Raw genomic sequence first — 20215 nt, 5'->3', positions numbered from 1 at the left:
CTGCCACCTCAACCAACCTGATGCTCAATAGCGTCCTTCTCACAAAGCATGTCAAGTGACAGGGAGGCACGACGGCCAAGCACCAACCCCTCTGAGCATGGAACAGGGGTGTTACTCACATGGTAGGGCATGTCCATCACAGGAGAACGCCATGGCAACAACTATGAGCACAGGAGGGCCCTCGACTCATTCGGGTTCTGCCCCCGGGCTGAGGAGGAAAGGGGAGAGCACGAGGTGAGCTCAAAGGGTCGCGGCACAGAGACGCTCCATGAGTGTCGAGGCAGACCTCAGATTTCCACCTCTGATCATGACGGGGAGTCAGAAGATGCCTTTGTCGCCATCATTGATCTGATCATGGGGTCGCTCTCCAGTCATGCTCCTTGGGGTGTCAGCAGAGCCCCTCACTACATACAGACAGGGTGATGTCATGTGACTCTCTCACGATCCCAAAGGGGTGTGCCCCTTCTTTGAGCGAGATGGACCTGAGGTCTCTCTCTACTCACTAGGCTCATTTTCTCTTCAGCAGAGCAGGATTAAGTCACATGCCCTCTAAACATGGACCTGGCTAGAAAACTTTTCCCCTCCCTGCCACTGTTTCTTTCTTTATTTATATTAGTCTGATTGTTTTTTGTTTATTTTTCTTTCTCCATCCACCTTTTTAATTTTTAGTTCAAGTCTACCCCAGGAAATGCCCAGCATCAGACATTGCCCTGAGCATGACTGGACCGATGGCGACTGAACTCTCTCAGAACAGGACTCGACTGTTACTCACATGGTGCTCCATGGCCCTAGCTGGGGGAGGCCGCCCTTCACAACTCAAGACACTGACAGGAGACTCCAGGACTCGACCTGCCTGTGGCCAGTCTGAGGAGTAAAGAGGAGACCAGAAGGTCAGCTCAGAGGGGCACCTCCAAGAACAAAGGCTCCATGGGTGTCAAGTGAATCTCAGACTTTCAGACACTGACCCGTCATGGAGGACTCACTCATCTGGCATCCACAGATCCATCGGATCCCTTCCCCAGTCACGCTTGCCTGTCACTACCTGAGCCAACCAGCACCGACCTCGACGTTACTGGAGTGATACCAAGCCATACAAAGCTCGGCCTGCCACCTCAACCAACCTGAGTGGATGCTCAATAGCGTCCTTCTCACAAAGCATGTCAGGTGACAGGGAGGCATGATGGCCAAGCACCAACCCCTCTGAGCATGGAACAGGGGTGTTACTCACATGGTAGGCCATGTCCCTTTATGGTTGGGTCCCCTTTCCAACACAAGGGACTGACAGGTTTCTCCTTGGCTCCACTTCTCTGTTGCCAGTCTGAGGAGTAAAGACGAGACTGGAAGTTCAGCTCACAGCAGCACCTCTATGAACAAATCCTACATTTTTCTTTTGTTGAATCTCAGAATTTCAGACAGTTATTGATCATGGGTGACTTATCCGGCATGCAATGTCATCACAGATCCACAATATCAGTTTCCAAGTCATGCTTGTCTGTTATCAGTTAAGGGAATCAGCATTCATTGATAATTTATTGGATGTTTACCCAGCACATCTAATCCAGTGTTTTCCATTCCCATTTATGAGACTGGACCCTGAATGGTCCATTCTGAGAATGCTGATTGTCCCTCATCAACAGCTCAGGCCATCATTCCGTGCCCCTCACGAAGTCCTCTCTTCACTGAGCTCACTGATCCCAGTGACTTTCATCACCAAATGGTGACACGGAAGTTGCCATGACAGGGAAGCATGACTGGACCACCCCAAACCCTGGAAGTATGGAGACTCTGTTTTACTCACATGGTGCTCCCTGGCCCTAGCTGGGGGAGGCTGCCCTTGCCAACTCAAGACACTGACAGGAAGCTCCAGACTTGACTTGCCTGTGGCCAGTCTGAGGAGTAAAGAGGTGACCAGAAGGTCAGCTCAGAGGGGCACCTGGAAGAACAAAGGCTCCATGGGTGTCAGGCCCCTCCGGGATTTATCATATTGAGACCATATTATACATTCCCTGGTCATCACTGACCTAGGTATTCATATCTTGAGTTTCATCATTTCTATTTATGTCTCGATGAAATCACGATTTCACTTATACTCAGTTTTAAGTGCTACTGAAAATAATTTTTCCCAGTAACATTTATGTAGATATAGTCTCATTATATACTATTCATAAGAACCTCAGTTTACAATGTCATTCCTATCCATCTACAGTAAGTAAATATGCCTGAGCTTTGAGCCTTTCAGTAATGGACTTGTACTAGGTCTACTTCTCCGAGCGCTGATATATGTGCAGCCTGTCTCTCACATGTCATTGTCAGTCTATCTTATTCCTCATAATAATATTGTTAAAAAATTAATGATTCAGCTCCCGGGTCAACTAGGAATACCAAAGGAGTTCATCTGGGTCTGCAACAAGGCAGGACGAGAACTGCCGGGTTAGCGTGGGTGTGCCTCTTCTAGGGTGTGTACTCTCTGGGTTGGAGAGAACGCCACTGGAGCTAGCCTGGGATGCTACTCACTCAGAGACACAAGAGAGATGTCCCAGGAACAGTCTGGTGGTGGCGTGGTGATTCTATTCTTTATTGATTAGAGAGCCAAGGCTTTTAAAAGGTGGACCCAGAAGTGGCAAGTCAGAAACAGAAATGGCTTGACATGGTTTGGAAAGGGGTGGAGAAAGGCAAAATGGGCTGGGAAAGGTAGGAACTAGCTTAGCAACTATTGCGAGGGTTTTAACTGGTAGGATTAATAATACCCTGCAGGCATGGAGGGTCTTGCGGGTAGAAAGAAGATAGATCAAAGGAATGGAATGGGTGGGGAAATGAGGGGGTTCTTTCAGGCCAAACATTGAGTATGTAGATAATAAGGGAGCAGACCATAGTATCAGGAATGCAGTGTGCTTTCTGAGGCAGGGAGTCTGATAAGACGAGGCAAAACTTGGGGGGGGGGGGGTCTCGTGTCCCTCCACGCTCAACCTCTTAGTGGAGAGAGAGACTGACAGGATGGACTTGCCCTTCAGGTTGAGCCCTGCCAAGTTCAACCACATCCTCATAATCTCCCTACAGAGAACAACTTCAGGAACCCACCAAATCACCAGTGAGTGCAAATACATTTGGCTTGTGGACAAGGGAGGACCCTAGGGAGAGATTAAGTGGCTGGTAACAGTCCGGCAGTTTACCAGTTGAGACACCCCCTCTAGTCTGTTTCACTAACAAAAAGACAGCTGAAGGCAGGAGAGGACTCCCCTAAGACTCACAAAATGCAACTGTGAGTCTCCATTGCTACTGCCCTCAGAGGCTGGAGAAGCAGTGGGGAGGCCCTGTGCTGACTCGAGGGGACAGAGAACTAAGCCACTGAGCTCCAACTCAGGGATTAAAATACTATTGAAACGGCTGTCAATTTCCACAACCAGGAGCCCTTTAATTACCTTACTTAGGGTGGAGGGACCAGACAGAAGCTCAGACCAGAATGCACACATGTGCCATTCCATGGTCCTGCACATGTGTCTGCTCATCATGAAAATGCTCAACTAAAGCACAACAAGGCCTTCGACTATCAGGACTGACCAGAGAATCCTGACTCAGACACTGTGCCGTTTTCAAATGTCTCCATTGTTTTTGCACACCACTGACAATTCACTAAAAGGTTTCCTGAAACAGCAATCATGAGGCCACAGGCCACTTCTGATTATGTCTAATACTTTTTCATAATATAGTGAATCCGTTTTGAAAAAGACTGACACCAAAGTATGAACTCTGACTACTACTCTCCCGATTACTTTTACTGACATGGAAACATAGCCATCATCACAACTCAGGAGGAGCCATCTAAGAAGCACAAAGCAGACCAGGGGAGTGTGGGCTTCCAACATGGAGCTGAATTGCAGGGAGAGCTCCTGCAGTGGTTAGCAAGTTATAACAGACTCAGTGTAGGGATTTGGGCGGTAGTGCAGCGGATTAAGTGCACATGGCGCAAAGCACAAACACCGGCGTAAGGATCCCGGTTGGAGCCCCCAGCTCCCTGCCTATACGGGAGTCGCTTCACAGGCAGTGAAGCAGGTGTCTGTCTTCCCCCCTCTCTGTCTTCCCCATATCTCTCCATTTTTCTCTGTCCTATCCAACAACAACGACATCAATAATAACTACAACAATAAAACAATAAGGACAACAAAAGGGAATAAATAAATAAAAATTAAAAATAAAAAAAATAACAGACTCAGTGTAATAAACATGATGGGGCAAACAGCCCAGCCTACAGAACCCCTAGCAAAGCTGGACTCTAGCTTGTCCACAAGGTAGCCAACTGATGTCCGTGAGCATCCTTTCCCTGTCTGCACAGCTACACCCTGAACAACACTCACGTGTCAACTGTACATAGCTAATGAATGCACCTACTGGTACTTGTAGGATCATACTTTTATTATTTTTTAAATAATGTTTATTGATTTACTGGATAGAGACAGCCAGAAATCGAGAGGGATGGAGGAGATAGGGAGAGAGACAGAGAGCCACCTGCAGCCCTGCGTCACCACTTGAGAAGATTTCCCCCCTGTAGGTGAGGATGGGGGCTCGAACCTGGGTCTTTGTGCATTGTAATATTTGCGCTCAACCAGGTGACCCTCTTCTATCTTGTACCAGAACACTTATCAGTTCTGGCTTATGGTGGTGCAGGGAATTGAACGTGTGTCTTTGGAGCCTCTGGCCAAAGTGTCTTTTTGCCTAAGCATTATGCTATCTGCCCTCATGCAAGATCATATTTCTAAATTCAAAACAAAAATCACAAAATGATTCTTACACAGTACCGGTCTGTCTAGAGTCACTGAGAGACGTGAGTGTTGTCCCCAGCCTTCTAGGTTCCTATTATGATCGCCCAGAACCATTAAACCACCAACCAGCATCCCCACTCCTGGAATGGCTATGTTTTTGCTCTCTTGTAAGTTGCTGACTGATTGGTTCACTAGGAAAGACGTACACTGACACATGAAAAAAAAAAAGCTCACATTATGGCGCATAAGGGTGCAGGCAGAAGCACCCGGTCCCCACCTGCAGGGGGAAAGCTTCACAAGTGGTGAAGCAGGGCTGCAGGTGTCTCTCTGTCTCTTTCCCTCTCTATCACCCCATCTTTCTCAAGCTCTCTCTGTCTCTATCGAATTATAACTAAGTAAAAAATAGAAGAAGAGGAGGAAGATGAGGAGAAAGAGGAGGATGAAGAGACAGGCTGTGATGCACTTGGTTAATTACACCAGGTTAATTATCACCAAGTGGAAGGACCTCGGTTCATACCCCTAACTCCCCACTTGCTCTTCATGAGTGGTGAAGCAAGTCTGTAAGTGTCTCTCTTTCTCTTTCCCTTTCTGTCTCTGCTCCCCTCTCAATTTCTCTCTGTCCTGTCAAATAAAAATAGAAAAAAGAAAACAAAATTGAAAAAAATGGCCTCCAGGTGCAGTGGATTCAGACCAAGCCCCAGTGATAACTCTGGAGGCAAAAAAAAAAAAAAAAAAAAAAAACCCTCAAAATGGGTCTCTCATCTTGATCAATAGTTTTATATAAAAACTATTGTATGTCGGGGGTTGGGCGGTAGCCCAGTGATTAAGCGCAAATGGCGCAAAGCACAAGGAACAGCGTAAGGATCCTGGTTCGAGCCCCCGGCTCCCCATCTGCAGGGGAGTCACTTCAAAGGTGGTGAAGCAGGTCTGTAGGTGTCTCCTCCTCTCTGTCTTCCCATCCTGTCTCCATTTCTTTCTGTCTTATCCAACAAAAATGACATCAATAACAACAGCAACAATGACTACAACAACAATAAAAAACAAGGGCAACAAAAGGGGATAAATAAATAAATAAATAAATAAATAGCTATTGTATGTCAACTATAGCCATAGATATAAACCAAAAATGGTCACCTACTGACCGAGGTCATGGAATACCCAAGCTGTGTACCATTATATTATGGTGGTACACTCCATGACACTCCACAGACAGCAATCACTTAATGAATCCTTTCTAGTTGTATCTACCTGTTCCTTCCCTCCACACGGGACACTAGGCAACATATCACTGAGAAAATCTAAAAATACACTTTGAACTTTTTAGTAAATGAAAAAGTCAAATGAAAACAGCTCAAAATTAAAGCAGAACAGAGATTATCAAGATGAGAGGTAGAAGCGAACTCACTGACATACAGGGGAAGACTGACAAACACCTGAGGCGGGGCACCATTTTGAAGGGAAGTGAAATGGTTCTCTCTTGCAAACCTACTGTTACTTCAAAATGTAAGAATTAATAAGCAAATAAAATTTCCCATTTTTAGTTCGGAGGAACAAAAAAAGAAATCTCGAATATTATTATCTCCCAATTTTGTTTATGTCCCCTTGTTATGTATGGGAAAAGTCCCCCATTAACATGATCCTGATAAGAGCCGGGTGGTAGCGCAGCGGGTTAAGCGCGCATGGTGCAAAGCTCAAGGACCAGTGTAAGGATCCTGGTTCGAGCCCCCTGCTCCCCACCTGCAAGGGGGTCACCTCAAAGGTGGTGAAGCAGGTCTGCAGGTGCCTATCTTTCTCTCCCCCTCTCTGTCTTCCCCTCCTCTCTCCAATTCTCTCTATTCTATCCAGCAACAATGACATGAATAACATCAATAACAACTATAATAATAATAATAGCCACAGCAACAATAAAACAACAAGGGCAACAAAAGGGGAAAAAAAATAAGTGGATCATGGAGCAGGCACTGAGCCCCAGCAATAACTATGGAGGCAAAAAAAAAAAAAAAAAAGACCCTGGGAGGAGTATAAAGCAGAGCATGGGGGCAGTTGTTGGCGCACCTGGTTAAGTACATACACCACAGGGCTCAAGGACTTGGGTCCAAACCTGCAGGGGGAAAGCTTCACAAGAGGTGAAGCAGGGCTGGAGGTGTCTCTTTGTCTCTCCCTATCTTCCTTTCCCCTCTCAGTTTCTCTGACTCTATCCAATAATAAGCAAATAAAATTGAAAAAAGCTTTAATGAAATAAGCAGAGCTTGTCATAAAATACATAAGAGCCAGTCATTCAGTAAACTTGGCATTTCTCATTTCAGAAAGTTGGCAGTTAGGTATTTATTATTACTTATTATTCTTTAGTACTATTTAGCATGTATTACTTATAGCAAAACGTTAGCTTAATCCTGAAAATGAACAAAAAAAAAACTAAAGAATTCTTCTAATCAGCCTTTGAATTTTAGGTAAGAGGTAACCTTTTGATCATTCACTTTTTAATAGTCACGAAAATTTCTATTTTGTTATTATCTTTCCTTTCCACAAACATTTATACTTGTAAAATATGTCACTTCTCTCTATATTTTTGTCTGTTTCATACTTCCATGACTATGAAATAGACAAGAATAGTATATATTTTGATGTCTCTTAGGAAATTACTCTTTTGTTATGCATCACTTTCTATGGGAAATAGGAATCCGCAAGACTGCTGTTCTCACGGACATATAACTTCCTATTTCCTTATGGTAGGTATCAGTCGACTAAAAAGACAGGAAATTACTTATATTCCAGGCTGGACCCAAGAATCTGTCTGTCTGTCTGTCTGTTTTTTCAAAGCACTGCTTGACTCTGGCTTACAGTGGTGCTGAGGATTGAACTTGGGACTCAGGAAAGTCTCTTCAAACCACCAGTACTGAGTCCCCAGTGGATCTAGGACTTTTGAGATACCATATTCATCATCTATGACTCTTTTTAAAAATTTTTATTTATTTATTTTTCCCTTTTGTTGCCCTTGTCGTAGTTACTAGATAGGACAGAGAGAAATGGAGAGAAGAGGGGAAGACAGAGGGGGGAGAGAAAGACAGACACCTGCAGACCTATGCTAACACCCGGTTCCTGACTTCTTTTTTTAAAACTCTTTCAATGACTCTTACATTATCACTGATGTGTTGCCAATGAATCATGAATTCAATAATGATAAAGAAATTCATGGTTCATTTAAAAAAAAAAGAGTTCATGTCCTGGAACAGGATGATAGAGGATTTAGCGGTGACTGTTGAGTTGTGGAAAACTGGGAAATATGCATGTAATATTTGCAAAAATATGCAAACTATTGTATTTACTGTCTACTGATGATGCCTGGTCCTTTCTCTTTCTTCTCCTATCTTTCTCATTAATAAAATATTTGAAAAGAAAGAAATGTTTTTAAAAGAATTTTAAAACTACAAATAAAAGTTATTTTTTTAAAAAATGTCAAGCTCTCAGAAGTATCATTTCACTACCATTTCTACGCAGATGTCTAGCTGAAGCCATATTTCCCTAAACCCCGATTTCTTACAAAGAACAGGGGTAGCAAGACTCCTATTCTGACTTTCAGGTTATTTGCACCAGGTCTCTCTGGTCCACAGATTCCCAGAGCCATCTCTTGACGTGTAGTTAGAGATTACTTTCCAAGTGTGTGCACGTCTCCTGTGTTGTTTCCTGACACCCAACCTCCGCCCCCACAAGAGGTCACAACCCCAACACTCAAGCTTTCTCAACAAAGACCACAGCTGAACACGGGCAACCATTCTACAGACGGTAACCAGCAAAGCGAGGGCTGGAACACAGTCAACATTGTGATTATGTTTAATAATTTTCCTTCATGTCTCAAACAGTCTTAAACAAAAGTCTGGTACCCAAATAAATGCAAACGCTGATTATTCCACATCTGATTATTTTCCCAACAAAGAAGCATCATTATTGTCATCAGAGCAGAAGCTGGGAAAAGAAAACAACAGGAAACTAGCAAACTGATCTGTAAATGACTCTTTCCTTTACAGGCAAAAAAGGGACAGCGTCTCAGGTGATGTGGAATAGAGACAGAATAAATAAGAAACGTCCCCTCACACAGGGTGGAGCAGGGGCTTTACTGGGAACAGATTATCCAACAGTCATGAAAAACTCAACATACATGGTCTCTCTGTTCTCTACTTTATGGGACATTTTAGAAATACATCAGCAGTTAGCAGAATTCAAACTGTGTATCAGCTTATATAAACAATTATAAGTGTATTCAGTGAATCAGTATCACAATAATAAATGATAATAAAATAACTGCAAAAACACTATATCCCTCTAGTTGCTGAAAATGACACAAGGAACTTATCACATACAATAGACAAATTCTGTCAAGAGAAAAAAATAAACATAAGAGCAACATGTCACACAGTCATGGTTTCATTAAAATCTGTTTTCATACAATGTAGACACATCATGTGACTTGAAACACTGCATGCACACACGGCTGATGTTAGTGAGGCAGAAAGAACTCTGGGCCCCCAGCAAGGTGGGCAGAGGACCTGCCCCTGGAGATATCACAGGTCAGTAGTGCAGAGAAGTGTTGCAGTTATCAGCAGACCAAATCAAACAAGAACTGACAATTTGGCTGTGATTTCAAACAAATCGAGAAAGGCTCAAACCCTGCTTATATTTACGGGTTCTATGAGCATATCTAAAATGTTAGTGTTCAAATTAGTAAATCTAAAAAAATTGACAGTACCCTGAAGACATATGAAAGGACATGGCCTTAATGGAAACCTCTTCTCAGTTACACATCATCAGTGAGACCTAGTAGGGATTGAACTGTTATATGGAAAATTGAGAAATGCCACACATGAACAAACTATTGTAGCTTGTTGTTGACTGTAAATCATTAATCCGCCAATAAAGAAATTTAAAAATTGGGAGTTGGGCGGTAGCGCAGCGGGTTAAGCGAAGGTGGTGCAAAGCGCAAGGACCAGCATAAGGATCCCAGTTCCAGCCCCCGGCTCCCCATCTGCAGGGGAGTCTCTTCACAGGCAGTGAAGGTCTTTCCCTCCCCCTCTCTATTTCCCTTCCTCTCTCCACTTCTCTGTCCTATCCAACAACGACAACATCAATAACAACAACAATAATAATTAAAAAAAAAAGGGCAACAACAGGGAAAATAAATATTAAAAAATTTTTAAAAATTTTTAAAAGTAATATTAAAAATTTTAAAAAAAGAAATTTAAAAATAAAATAAACATGAAAAGAAAAAGTCTCCAGTGAAGGAAATTAATCAAATAACGGACACGACGGCCAAGCACCAACCCCTCTGAGCATGGAACAGGGGTGTTACTCACATGGTAGGGCATGTCCATCACAGGAAGACCCCATGGCAACAACTATGAGTACAGGAGGACCCTCGACTCATTCGGGTTCTGCCCCCGGGCTGAGGAGGAAAGGGGAGAGCACGAGGTGAGCTCAAAGGGTCGCGGCACAGAGACGCTCCATGAGTGTCGAGGCAGACCTCAGATTTCCACCTCTGATCATGACGGGGAGTCAGAAGATGCCTTTGTCGCCATCATTGATCTGATCATGGGGTCGCTCTCCAGTCATGCTCCTTGGGGTGTCAGCAGAGCCCCTCACTACATACAGACAGGGTGTTATCATGTGACTCTCTCACGATCCCAAAGTGGTGTGCCCCTTCTTCGAGCGAGATGGACCTGAGGTCTCTCTACTCAGTAGGTTCATTTTCTCTTCAGCAGAGAAGGAGCAACTCACACCCCCTCAAAACTTTGACCTTGCAAGAAAACCTTTCCCCTCCCTTCCACTGTTTCTTTATTAATTGATGTTAGTTCGATTGTTTTTTGTTTGTTTATCTTTCTCCATCCACCTCTTTAATTGTTAGAACAAGTCCATCACCACGAGATGCCCAGCATCAGACATTGCCCTGAGCATGACTGGACCGATGGCGACTCAACACTCTCAGAACAGGACTCGACTGTTACTCACATGGTGCTCCATGGCCCTAGCTGGGGGAGGCCGCCCTTCACAACTCAAGACACTGACAGGAGACTCCAGGACTCGACCTGCCTGTGGCCAGTCTGAGGAGTAAAGAGGAGACCAGAAGGTCAGCTCAGAGGGGCACCTCCAAGAACAAAGGCTCCATGGGTGTCAAGTGAATCTCAGACTTTCAGACACTGACCCGTCATGGAGGACTCACTCATCTGGCATCCACAGCTCATCACAGATCCATCGGATCCCTTCCCCAGTCACGCTTGCCTGTCACTACCTGAGCCAATCAGCACCGACCTCAAGCCATACAAAGCTCGGCCTGCCACCTCAACCAACCTGAGTGGATGCTCAATAGCGTCCTTCTCACAAAGCATGTCAGGTGACAGGGAGGCATGATGGCCAAGCACCAACCCCTCTGAGCATGGAACAGGGGTGTTACTCACATGGTAAGCCATGTCCATCACAGGAGGACACCATGGCAACAACTATGAGCACAGGAGGGCCCTCGACTCATTCGGGTTCTGCCCCCGGGCTGAGGAGGAAAGGGGAGAGCACGAGGTGAGCTCAAAGGGTCGCGGCACAGAGACGCTCCATGAGTGTCGAGGCAGACCTCAGATTTCCACCTCTGATCATGACGGGGAGTCAGAAGATGCCTTTGTCGCCATCATTGATCTGATCATGGGGTCGCTCTCCAGTCATGCTCCTTGGGGTGTCAGCAGAGCCCCTCACTACATACAGACAGGGTGATGTCATGTGACTCTCTCACGATCCCAAAGGGGTGTGCCCCTTCTTTGAGCGAGATGGACCTGAGGTTTCTCTACTCAGTAGGCTCATTTTCTCTTCAGCAGAGAAGGAGCAACTCACACCCCCTCAAAACTTTGACCTTGCAAGAAAACCTTTTCCCTCCCTACCACTATTTCTTTATTGATGTTAGTTGGATTGTTTGTTTGTTTGTTTATCATTCTCCATCCACCATTTTAATTTTTAGTTCAAGTCCACCCCACAAGATGACCTGCCTCAGACACTGCTCTGAGCATGACTGGACCGATGGCGACTGAACTCTCTCAGAACAGGACTCGACTGTTACTCACATGGTGCTCCATGGCCCTAGCTGGGGGAGGCCGCCCTTCACAATTCAAGACACTGACAGGAGACTCCAGGACTCGACCTGCCTGTGGCCAGTCTGAGGAGTAAAGAGGAGACCAGAAGGTCAGCTCAGAGGGGCATCTCCAAGAACAAAGGCTCCATGGGTGTCAAGTGAATCTCAGACTTTTAGATATGATCATGGGCGATTCATACAGCTCCAATAGGCATCACAGACTGAAAGCCTCCCGTTCCAATGCTAGACATCATCGATCCACACATGAGGTCCTCTCCCCATGATACTATGACATGCTCACAGTGCTCCAGTCAACACTCACATCATAGTGCCATGCCCCTCAAAGGTTTTTTTTTTTTTTTGATGGTTTTATCAGTAAATGATCCCATCTCCACCACTGAGAGGAATGGCATTTATTTCACTCTATTCAGTGAAACTCATTACAGAATTCTAGAGTTCGAAATTCCGGTTTTCACTCACGTCAATTCTTTCTCAATTGCGGAACAAACAGAGCCAAGGCCCACAGAATATGGTGCCATCTGTCCACATGGGTCCATTCTAGGGAAAATACAGTATGAAGATAGACACCATTCTATTTTTGTTTTATTTCTTTATCTACTCAAACATCGTGGCATTCATAGTTAAATTGCATTTATTTTCTGTTCTTGCATGAAGCAATGAACTATGAACTTTCCCCTGATCAAGAAGAAAACCAGTGTGAACCATATTTTCTGTCTAGGATATCCTATGCCAAAGAGAAGTCTTTGCTTTTAAATTCTATTAACAGTATTTCTTGGTCCATGCCCATATTTCCAAGATGATCAAGGATGGCATCCTATACTTCTGTTTGTTTCCCAGTCTCTTATTGGTTTGTCTGTCATAACAGAAGATGCCTTCATATGGTCTGGGAGACGGCTCAGTGGATAAAACACTGAACTCTCAAGCATGAGATCCTGAGTTCAAGTCCCAGCAACACATGTATGTACCAGGGTGATATATGGTTCTTTCTCTCACCTCCTATCTTTCTCATGAATAAACAAAGACTTTTAAAAAAGAGAGAGAGAAGGTAGTCGGGTGGTAGCTCAGTGGGTTAAGCGCACGTGGCGCAAAGTGCAAGGACCGGCTCAAGGATGCCGGTTCGAGCCCCCAGCTCCCCACCTGCAGGGGAGTCGCTTCACAGGCAGTGAAGCAGGTCTGCAGGTGTCTCTCTTTTTCTCCCCCTCTCTGTCTTCCCCTCCTCTCTCCATTTCTCTCTGTCCTATCCAACAACGACGACAACAACAATAACTACAACAACAGTGAAAAACAATAAGGGCAACAAAAAGGGAAAATAAATAAATATTAAAAAATTATATTAAAAGAAAAGAGAAGAAGAAGAAGGCCCCTTCATGAGGATAAAGACCCCTTCATTGACTTCCTGCCTCTCTCATGGAAAATGAGCCAATCCGTGCTCCCATCACCGCCCTCAGCACATGGAAGATGAGCCAATCCGTGCTCCCATCACCGCCCTCAGCACATGGAAAATGAGCCAATCTGTGCTCCCATCACCGCCCTCAGCACATGGAAGATGAGCCAATCCGTGCTCCCATCACCGCCCTCAGCACTTAACCACCCGGTCCCATGAATCAGTCCCTTGCACATGTCATCACCGGAAAGAACCACTTCTCTTTACACATCTGTTTCCTTAATCAAGTCACTAGTTACAACGATAAATATTGATTGTGACTCACATGGCTTCTGGTTCATAAAGCAGATGGGTAACTCCAGGGCCTCGACCAAGGCAGAATCCCCTCCATCAGGAGCCATGGGACACATCTGAGGGACAGAAAAGAGAGCTGGTGATGGAGAGAGGAGAGGTTCCCTCACCCATCTTCTGTGCTCTGCAGCATTCAATCACCCACCAGCAAAAGCCTTGAGTTGGAGCTGATGGGGAGTTAGAACACTGCCTCGACTGTACCATCACTAGGCACACAGTCAGTCGCCAGGCACCAGTCCCTCCAACTCAGCTTCCTGGTTGGGTCTGACAGTCATAATATAAATGCTTCCTTGCATGGGCTTGTACTGGGGCGATGCTTTTTAGCGCTTATTCATTTACATTCCTATTTCTTTGTTTTCAATCACATTTCATTTATGTCTTGGACAGAGACAGTGAGAAATTGAGAGGGTGTGGGGGGAGATAGAGAGGGAGAGAGGCAGAGAGACACCTGCAGCCCAACTCCACCGCTGGTGAAGCTTCCTCCCTTCAGTTCGAGACATCATGATAGCAAGTTGGAATCTACATAGTCAATATAAGAATGAAATAGAAGCTTATCTCAAAAAAAACCCTGCAGGTAATTTTGAAAGATGGAGAACACTCAACAAATATGCTTTTTGGTGGGTACGAGGGGTTCCTACTAGTATTTACGTGGCTTAATACCACCAGTCCTGCCCACAAGAGATCGGAGGCTGGTCTCACGTCATGGTAGCATTTAAATGAATGGTTCAAACACAGTAGTAAAAAATAGATATAAGGAACAAAATAGCCACTGACAGATGACTGACTAAAGAGTCTGAACACCTGCTCTACGGAATACTACTCTGTAGTCATAAAAGACGGTATTGCTTCCTTTGGAAGAAAACAGATGAAACGAAGTGGTTATGCTGAGCTAAAGAAATAAAGAGTTGAAAGACAGCTACCGGATGGTTTCACTCCTATATGGACTCTGAATTTGCAAACAAACTTAAAAAAAAGAAGAAGAAGAAGTAAACAGTCTGTCAGACTTTGTGAGAACTGTCTGCTGTGGTTATCTTTGGGAAGACAGGACGCAGGAATTTGGTGGTGGGTGTGGTGTGAAGTTGTACCCGATAATACAACAATCTTGTAGACCACTATGAATCATAAATAAATCAAAATAAAGGAAATTAAAATCTTACTGAGCAATATCCTGAATCTCCTTTGGTCCTAAGCATGGATAAAATAATCAATGTAATGTTTCTGATGAAAAATTGATCATCAGATTAATTTTCAGACTTTTAAATAAGAGTAGGAGGAGTCTTAAACAATGAACTCATTTAGGTTACCACTTTGGCCCTGATTCAAAGGGAATCTCTTCCCTGAGAGAGACAAGTGCTGACTGACCTCAATTAAGAAGGGGCCATAACCAGCTCAAGCAACCACAAGAAAAACAACAATGAGAACAGGCATAGTAAACACTGATTTACAGCACCAGTGACCCACTGCAGTATTCCTTTACACAGACTTCCATGTCTACTAATGGGCAGAGCTAGTGAGTTCTTCTCTTCTTGATAAATCAGTTATGTCAATTATGTGGAGATTGTGGAGAACTATTACTAACACTATATATGTGTATGTATTTCATTTCAGTCAGAGAATTACTCTGTTCTGCTTATGGTGGGGCTGGGGATTGAACATGGGAACTCTGATGCCTCAGGCATGCAAGTTTGAAGTGTTACCAATGGCACTGTCTCTCCCTGTACATCAAGCATATCGAAATCATTATTTTCCATCTAATTTATACTATCACTGTTCATATAATAGCACTTTCGCAACTAGCAAGGCTTTCTTTAGCTTTATTCAGTGAGGCATTGGTTCAATTACTGATTAATTTTTAAAACCATATCATGCTTTGAAAACTTTCAAGAACATGATTCCTACTTGTCTCTGACTTCTCTGTGGGCTGTAGTTTGGATTTTTGTGGTGCGGACATCACAGTTACAGCCTCTAATCTGGAACCTAACCTCCGTGCCCTACATCACATGCCACAGATATGACTCAAGCTTGGTCCCCGTCGTCTTCATAAACGCCTACATGGAGTTATTGATGAAGACATCAATTTGCTAATAACAATAAGTAAATGATTTTCATAGGACAGAAAACAAAAGCAAAATCTCAACTGTCTCCTTAACTACTTTCCCCAGGAAATCTAGAACAGTCATTAATTACTCAAGGTTCCCGGGGGGGAAAAGTTAGTATCATGCCCCACATTGACTCTGTTGTTTACTATTTGTGCAAGTAATCACTTCAGATGCAGTGAACATCTGATAAAATAAAAGCCAAAGATTAAGGAAGGGTCTCATGTGGTATTGAAGCTCCTTTAAAAAAAAATTTTTTTTTAATTATCTTTATTGGATAGAGACAGCCAGAAATTGAGAGGATAGGGGAGATAGAGAGGGAGAGAGAAAGAGAGACACCTGCAGCCCTGTTTCACTACTTGCAAAGCTTTCCCCCTGAAGGTGGGAACCAGGAGGGCTCAAACCTGGGTCTTTGAGCACTGTAATATGTGCGCTCAACCAGGTGCGCCACCACCACCCAGCCCGCTACCACCATACATCGCCAGAAGATTTGTTCAGTAGCTCCAAGGTGATCATCCTCGAGCACACAACAAGAAACAGATAATAAAGTTCACTGAGATGCTGTGTGAACTGGTCCTGGCATTTCTTCTGTATTTAGTGGACTCTTACCGAATAAACTAGAAAAACTCGCATCTTGTATTCACTAAGAAAATACATGCAGGTGTCTCTGTTGCTTTCCCTCTTTACCTCCCCCGCCCTACTCAATCTCTCTGTTTTTAATCTAACACAATTTTAAAAATAAAAAAATTAAAGGCATTAAAAAAAGAGAGACATTCACAGCATTGTTTCGCCACTCGTGAAGCTCCCTCCTCTGCCGGTGGGGGCCGGGGCCTTGAACCTGGGTCCTGGCACCTTGTACCATGTGCACTCAACCAGGTGCACCACCACCAGGTCCCTGCAGGTGTCTATCTCTCCAGCCTCTGGTTTTCCCTATCAAGTAAATAAAGGTAATAAAAATGTATTTAAAAATATCGGCCTGGTAGCACAGACACACACACACACAAAATCCCCCAGCATGAGCTGTCCCTGATCAGTACTCAAACCACCCTTATTAAGCAATGAAATTTTATGTCTTACGTTTTCTAGAGTTCTTACATGTCTACATGCTGACTAATTCTTTAATTTACCAGTAGTTTTAAAACCATATTATTAAAATCCACAGTCTACTTTAATGTCAATAAAAATATTCTTACACTAATGTATTTGACTACTTATCTTTTGTGTGTAAGTTAACAATTCAATTAATTCAGCATTAATCACTAGGCTGCAGTTGACCACCGCTGACGCTAAAATAGGCTTTAAGAAATATACTGAGTCCCTTAAACAACGTCCCTGAAGCCAAGAGAGTCAGTTTGGCACGCAAACTATTACTCACAGTGGCCTCTGCTCGAGCAAGCAGCAGGTGCAACCACAGACCTGTTCAAGTTTGCTCTTGGCTAGCGCCAGCACTTCCACTCTAAGAAGTATAAAGCAGAAAAAATAGGAATGATCAGGACTTGTGCTACTGAAAATTCCTTGCCAGGATTCATTTATTCATTTTAGGAAAATCAGGTCTTTCTGTTAACAGAATGAACTGAACACAGGAGCATGATCTTCGCTGATTCCTATTGTGTGTCTGTGGGATCAGGAAGAGAAGAAATGATCCATGATGGACCTCAGATATCCAGACAATTACTATTCATCGTCCGTCCATGACTTATGTCCCACCTGTCATCATCATTGGCCCACTAAGACCTGATATATATACACACACATTACCTAACTCCAAAAAACTCAAGATGGCAGGGTATGTCTAAGTTCAGTTGCTGCCAACATGCTATATCTCTCATTATCAATCAATCGGTTGAGTCACAGTCAGCTATTCACTGATATCTATTGCTTCCGATACAAGGATTGAACAACCCAAGCTACAATAACATTCCTCACCACCATTTACCTAAGACAACGTCAAGGTGGCCATCTTCTTCACAACAGAAGATGAGTTCATCTGAGGCATGATTCTGAAAGGTACCAAGCAGGGAATAGCATCAAGAGCTAGTCTTTCTGACTAAACTTCCATTTACTGAACCATGTACATATCTGCTAACTTTTGGAAGTGACTCGTACCATAAAAATAACCTTCAAAACAAGCAGTATTTTCTTTTATTTCCTTTTAAGCTTATTTAATTCTAATCTCAGGCTCATGGTGGTGCTGGCATCTAACCTTTGGTGCCTCAGGCATAAGACATTGTCCATAAACTCTACGCTAGCTCCCTAGCCCATCTTGGGTATTTCCATCTGTACTGAGTGCATGCCTCTCTGCTCTCTCTCAAGGCAAGCACCACACCCGCCATCTTGGAATAAGGCTCCAGTGTGTCCATTCTGAGTGGGTACTGAGCGCAGTTAACAATTAAAAAGAATTAAGACCTGTCCATGCTGAGTCTCCATATTCATTTCTGTATTTACAAGTTATTTATAGTGAAGATATTTTATGAGACCAAGACAAGCAAGAGAAAGCTTGAATCTGACCTACAACAATAAAAATGACTCTCAATTTTCTGTATTCATATAATCATTAGTCACAGAGGTGACGCCAACCACACATTTAATCCATAAAACATATCAGTGTTCCCAATGTTATAAATCGTCTATCTAGTCTCATCACTTAGAGTCACTGAACAATGTTTTACCCATTATCTTTGCATATCACATAAATTTCTTTGATGTTCTTAGAATCAACCCAAAATGATAAGTCAAAAGTATTAACCCAATATTCCCAATGGACATATCCTAACATCTGTCCACAGGGTCTGAAACAGAACACACTAAACATGTTATTAGACATCAGTGTCTAAACCCCAATATCTCACCATATGAGATCAATCAGCCAGAATCCTCAGCGTTTCAACACTCACTGTTCCAACACTCGGTCAGGTCTGCAGGTGTCTGTCTTTCTCTCCCCCTCGCTGTCTTCCCCTCCTCTCTCCATTTCTCTCTGTCCTATCCAACAATGACGAGATCAATAACTACAACAACGAAACAGCAAGGGTAACAAAATGGAAAAAATTAAATATATATAGGAAAAGACTGTGAATATATGTATATGAGGCCAAGATATAATACAATTAATTCAATTGTGTATCCAAAAACTAATAAAATCATCAAATACATCTCATTAAAATTAAAACATTATTTTAAAAAAAGAGATAAGATTCTTAATTCCTCCTAGCCTGAGTTTTAAAAAAATCATTCCCCAAAATATACTAGACTATCTTGCATTATACGAGCCATAGTCCAAACTCAATCAGTTAGGATTGCAATGGCCACATTTACAAGTGTTCATGACTACCTGTATCATACTTCACTTTTCACCCTTAAATAAATGATACGTTTCAGGGGCTGGGTGCTGGTGCACCTGGTTGAGCACATATGTTACAGAGCACAGGGACCTCTGTTTGAGCCCCCGGTCCCCATCTGCAGGGGGAAACTTTGCAAGTGGTGAAGCAGGGCTGCAAATGTCTCTCTGTCTCTCTCCCTGGCCCTCCCCTCAATCGCTCAATCGCTCCCTGTCTCTATCTAATAAACAAATAAAGATAATAAAAATTTTAATCAAATAAAAATAAGTGATAAATGATCTATTTCAGGACAACCATTAGAATAATCACTCACCTCGGTCTCCTTCCTCACACAGCTTGAGGGTTGGTCTTCTCTTCATTGAGAAACAGAATCAACCAACAGAGTCATTTGAGCATGTAATAATTTATGCTACTTTTATTCATTCATCTCTTAATGAGACAGATATCAGTACTGCTACTCTCTTTAGCAACTCAGTGATAGACAGTGTGGATCATTTTATTAACTATTCTCATTTCTTTTTTTTTTTAGATTTTTTTTATTATCTTTATTTACTGGATAGAGACAGTCAGAAATCGAGAGGGAAGGGGGGGGTAGAGAGAGAGGGTGAGAGACAGAGAGACACCTGCAGCCCTGCCTCACCACTTGTGAAGCTTTCCCCCTGCAGGTGAGGACTGGAGGCTCGAACCTGGTCCTTGAGCACTGTAACATGTGCGCTCAACCAGGTGCACCACCACCTGGCCCCAACTATTCTCATGTCTAATTATGGTATTTACCATAGATTTTAGCAATAAACAATGCTGACGTTTATTCAATAATAAGTTTATTAATCGGTGACTTGGAATTCATTCTTGATTCTACCTATAATATTTGATTCACTGCGTAATCTTTTTAAATGTTCATGCAAACAAATTTTCATCGATGCCTGGGGTATCTAAAGGTTCAATTCACTGGAAGGATTAGATTTCTACAGTGCTGGAACAGGATGGCAGAGAACCTAGCAGGGGGCTGTATTGTTCTGTGGAAAACTGGGAAATGGTACGCATGTACAAACTACTGTATTTACTGTCAACTGTAAAGCATTAATCCCCCAATAAAAATAAGTTAAAAAATAGTAATTCCGAGGGATGAAACCGTCAGGATCAATGAATATCACCTACATCTGCGTGGA

At 43.3% G+C, this 20215-nt stretch overlaps 2 long non-coding RNA genes and 3 other non-coding genes across 7 annotated transcripts; 1 reads left to right on the top strand and 4 right to left on the bottom strand.

Annotated features, from left to right (window-relative positions):
• Window positions 1–116: 116 nt before the first annotated feature.
• Window positions 117–17873, bottom strand: LOC107522271 (uncharacterized). Of its 3 annotated transcripts, none has more exons than XR_009547215.1 (10): window positions 17648–17873; window positions 17087–17167; window positions 13590–13674; window positions 12340–12417; window positions 11204–11943; window positions 10758–10849; window positions 10106–10194; window positions 1229–1933; window positions 773–864; window positions 117–208 (listed from the first exon to the last, which is right to left on the bottom strand). It is a non-coding gene; the product is annotated as an uncharacterized LOC107522271 (long non-coding RNA). The 3 variants fall into 3 exon arrangements; XR_009547214.1 differs by lacking the exon at window positions 117–208 and having other exon boundaries at window positions 235–864; window positions 1229–1318; window positions 1799–1933; XR_009547216.1 differs by lacking the exon at window positions 117–208 and having other exon boundaries at window positions 235–864; window positions 11204–11292; window positions 11852–11943.
• Window positions 1394–1465, bottom strand: LOC132535483 (small nucleolar RNA SNORD113/SNORD114 family). The gene has a single exon (XR_009547281.1). It is a non-coding gene; the product is annotated as a small nucleolar RNA SNORD113/SNORD114 family (small nucleolar RNA).
• On the bottom strand, window positions 10924–11000 carry LOC132535485 (small nucleolar RNA SNORD113/SNORD114 family). Its single transcript, XR_009547283.1, has one exon. It is a non-coding gene; the product is annotated as a small nucleolar RNA SNORD113/SNORD114 family (small nucleolar RNA).
• LOC132535431 (uncharacterized) lies at window positions 11415–12253 on the top strand. Its single transcript, XR_009547222.1, has 2 exons — window positions 11415–11503; window positions 11749–12253. It is a non-coding gene; the product is annotated as an uncharacterized LOC132535431 (long non-coding RNA).
• On the bottom strand, window positions 17360–17438 carry LOC132535482 (small nucleolar RNA SNORD113/SNORD114 family). The gene has a single exon (XR_009547280.1). It is a non-coding gene; the product is annotated as a small nucleolar RNA SNORD113/SNORD114 family (small nucleolar RNA).
• Window positions 17874–20215: the final 2342 nt, after the last annotated feature.

Source organism: Erinaceus europaeus, chromosome 22 (genome assembly GCF_950295315.1).
Source record: "Erinaceus europaeus chromosome 22, mEriEur2.1, whole genome shotgun sequence".
NCBI classification, from domain to species: Eukaryota; Metazoa; Chordata; class Mammalia; order Eulipotyphla; family Erinaceidae; genus Erinaceus; species Erinaceus europaeus.
Note: the sequence above shows the minus strand (reverse complement) of the source record. Positions and strands in the feature narration are given on the sequence as shown.